Genomic DNA, 4,038 nt, shown 5'->3' on the forward strand with positions numbered 1-4,038 from the left:
TCAGAGTTCCACTGTGTCCTAAGGCAGGGGCTGCTCTCAGAGGTGAAGGGGCAATGTGGGGGGGGGGGAGTTGGTCACTGAGAGACCATGGAATAGAGAGATGGTGAGATATAGCCTCGAACCTCTGCCAGCTCACTCTAGTCAGAGACTGAGCACAACATGTAAAATGTTAGCCCATGACAAAAGCTAGAAGTGCCCTGTGAAAGGCGTGTGACTAGGTGGGGAGTGCCAAGCTGCGGAGTGGCACAGAGGTGGGGCCAGGGCTGCAGGAGAGGGCAGAGTGATGCAATGGGCAGAACTCAGCTCTATGGGGACATGCTGAGCAGCTCTGAACAAGGGAACCTCCTATTCTGGCTGCTTATCCTTCTGGAAATGTAGAGATGTGGAGATGCTGGCTATTGCTTGGCTTTTCCCTGGGGACTCCTGTGACCTTCCCATGAGAAAACCCAATGGAAAGTTTAGTGTAAGCCAAAAGGAGACTGGGGTAGGGTAGTGAGGATGTGGGAGATGGTGGGGCATTTCTTCTTTTCTGCCCTGAACCCTTAGCAGGAGGACCCCCAGGACAGCATCTGTTGGACCGTATTCAGTTACACACACAGGCAGTAAACCAAGGCCCAAATATGCAGTTCTGTCTTCAGTATGCAGGAGGGCCAGCTGCAGAGTCTCAGGGTCTAGCTCCCTCCATCCAAAAATGGGTATCTTCTAGGACAGCCATCCCCAATCTTTTTGGCACCAAGCATCAGTTTTGTGGAAGACAATTTTTCCATGGACCAGGGAGAGGAGGATGGTTTCAGGATGACTTAAGCACATTACATGTATTGCACACTTTCTTGCTATTATTATTACATCAGCTCCACCTCAGATCATCAGGCATTAGATCCCAGAAGTTGGGGACCCCTGCTCTAGGATCCTCCCCTAGAACCTAAAGCCCCTGGGGGTAGCTGTGACCCAGAGGGGTGCTCAGGAGCCTTGCTGAGCCTGCCTGTTCAGCCCCACACTCCTGACCACTCCTTTGTGCTGAGCAGAAAAGCTCTTTCTTACAGGGTGAATAAAGTCCATGGTGTCTGCTGAAGGAAGGAAAGGGGGAAGAACCTCTTGGGAGCTGCTGACAAAGAAATAAAGATGGATTTTTCTGCAGATTCCTCTTCCCTATCTCCCTTTTCCTCTCACTTCTCAGAGTACCTCTCTCTCCTTTTCCTCTCCTCTCTGCCTCTCTCCCTCCCATCCTTTCTTTGCTCCCCAGCCATGTTGGCTTTGAGGGACGACTGGCTGAAGAGTTCTGAGGGATCTGAGCAGGCCCTGGACTCCCAGGAAAAGTCTAATGAATCTCACAGCGATTCTCTGAAAGTCAGCCCTGCTGCCCAGGTCAGAGGAAAGGCATCATTTCTGACTCAGGTATTGGGGTGATGAAAAATTTAGAGTGGCCACCTCTAAGCCCAGCCCCTTTGGCTTCCATTTTGGGTACCAGGAGCCAGCCTAGCCCAGAAGTTTGGCTTCTGACCAGGGCTCTGCAGCCCGGAACTGGGGCCAGCTATTCCAGATCTGAGATTTCCCTGAACTTGGCCCCATGGCACCACCAAGCACCTGAGCCTCTCTGGTTGGCTTCATTGCCCCAGCTTTCTGGAACATGCTGGCTCTGTCCTCCTCATGCAAGTAGTGATGGATGAGGGGATGGATTGGTCAGGTCTCTTGGTGACAAGGGAACCCAGGTCATACTACCTTGGGCACAAAAGGACTTTACTGGTAGATGGGCTGGTCCCAGGTTGTCGCTCATGAAAAGCTGGCTACAGTCACATATGGGATACTGGCAAAGCATTCCAACCCGAAGAAGCATTGAACAGTCAACCTAGAGGGAGCAAGAATACCACTGGGCCTCAGGGACATTGAGCTCAAGTCTTGAATGCTGCCAGGAATCAGAGGCCTTACATCTGCATTCCTGTCTCTGATCTGATCTGACTATAGATCAACTTCCTACACCTCCTGAGCTTCATCCCTAACAGCCTTAGCTCCTTGAAAGAGATGAGGTCTTTTTCTCAGTACCAGTTCAAAAAGTCCCAGAAAAGACATCAGACTGGCTCAGCTTGGGTGTTCCTGCCTCTGGAGCTCTCAACTATGGCCAGTGGACCAAGTAACAAAATGGCAGCTCCCATGGGAACCCTATGGTGGAAAGGGGGAAGGAGCAATTTGCTAGAAGAGGTGGGGCTCTGCCCAGAAACTGAGAGGAGGAATGGAGAGTAGGTATCTATTTCACCTGCCCTGTCACTAGCAGGCCTGTGGAATATATTTGCAGTTCCTATTATAGAAATATTGTGAATATTACTCTCACCAGCTCTGGTTTGTTAGGGCCACAGACAAGCTGGATGTATTCCCTTCCCTCCTTCACAACTCCTAACTTGTCAACCTGCCTCATGGACTGCTCTCACCTGTCACCCCACATGTTGGCCCTGGTGACTCACACCTGCCATCTTGCCCTGGCATCCTCTCATCTTAGTCAGCTTTATTTGAAAGTGAAAGTGAAAGTAGTTGCTTAGTAGTTGCTTGGTCGCTCAGTTGTGTCTGACTCTTTGTGACCCCACAGACTTTGTGACCCCATGGTCCATGAAATTCTCCAGGCAGAAGTACTGAAGTGAGTTGCTAGTCCCTTCTCCAGGAGATCTTCCCAACCCAGGGATCGAAACTGGGTCTCCTGCATTGCAGGCAGGTGCTTTACCAACTGAGCCACCAGCAGTTGGGATAAAATCCAAAGATAAAAGCCTGGGATTTGAAGTTTGCTATACCTGAGTTTGAATTAAATGTCACCATTTACTACCTATTGGATTTTTTTTTTGGCAGTGCTGCATGACTTGTGGGATCCTAGTTTCCTCACCAGGGACTGAACCTGGGTCCCTATAGTGGAAAGGCAGAATACTAACCTCTAGACCACCAGGGAATTCCCTCCCTATTAGATCTTAATTTCCATGAGGTCCTGATTTCTCACCTGTAAAATGAAGAAGAAAATAGTACCTAATCAACAGGGTTATGGTACAGGTTATAAGAGGTAGTGGATACAGGCTCTGGGCACCAAGTAGGCATTTAATAAGTGGTAGCCTGAAGAAAAGCCATGCCAAGGTGTAGAGTCTTTTCAGCTCGTTTTTCAAACAGCAGGACCACTGTACCACAGCAGGAGTGATTTGTGGCTGGTGGTAAGGCTGGAGGGATTATCTTCCAGTTCCAGGCTCCTGGAAGCAGGCTGGGGGAGGGAACTTCAATCCACCTCCCCAGCTGAGTCCACACACATCCCTTCAGGCCAACTCTGGGGACCTCCTCGTTTGCTGAGAGAAGGCCAAAGCCAAGCTGCTAGCTCTCAGGCCTGCCAGTGGCCTCAGGGAAAGGACTAGTCCCTGGAGTCTGTCCTGAGAGCAGAGTGAATCAGGGGCCCTGGACACCTCTGTCCAGAGTAAGCTTCAACTTCCAAATATTTCAGGCCATGGTGCTCATGCATGCTAAGTTGCTTCAATCATGTCCAACTCTTTGCAACACTATGGACCGTAGCCTGCTAGGCTCCTCTGTCCATGGGATTCTCCAGGCAAGAATGCTAGAGTGGGTTGCCGTGCCCTCCTCCAGGGGATCTTCCTGACCCATGTCTCTTACATCTGCTTCAGGCTACAGGGAAAACCCTGAACACAGGGTCCCATGGGACCATGGTCTGCATCTGTGTTCAAAGCAGCCTTGTGCATCAACTCCGGCTGCCGCTTCTGAGGAGCTGGCCCTGACCAGGTATGGGGTATTGGCAAAACACATCACCCCCTCTTGTTTGGGCCAGCATCCTTCAGCTTCTGGATGGTAGGCATAGAAGTGATGGGTGGATGGGGTACAGCTAGGAGGATCAAAGATGTGAGCACACACATGCACCCACACACTGCCGGCCCTGTGTGCAGAGGAAAACAGATGGCCAGGACCAGAAGCCCTACCTGAAGCCTCCCAGATGCCTAATACAGTAATTGAGCTGTACTTACAGGGCACTCACCATGTGCAAGGCTCTGGGATAACCTCTTCACC

General features: G+C 50.8%; 1 non-coding gene across 1 annotated transcript; it reads right to left on the bottom strand.

The window, feature by feature from the left end:
* Positions 1-2,656: 2,656 nt before the first annotated feature.
* TRNAC-GCA (transfer RNA cysteine (anticodon GCA)) lies at positions 2,657-2,734 on the bottom strand. Its single transcript has one exon. It is a non-coding gene; the product is annotated as a tRNA-Cys (tRNA).
* Between the last annotated feature and the right edge of the window lie 1,304 nt (positions 2,735-4,038).

The sequence above is a fragment of the Giraffa tippelskirchi genome, chromosome 7 (genome assembly GCF_054371585.1).
Source record: "Giraffa tippelskirchi isolate mGirTip1 chromosome 7, T2T-mGirTip1v1.2.pri, whole genome shotgun sequence".
NCBI lineage: Eukaryota > Metazoa > Chordata > Mammalia > Artiodactyla > Giraffidae > Giraffa > Giraffa tippelskirchi.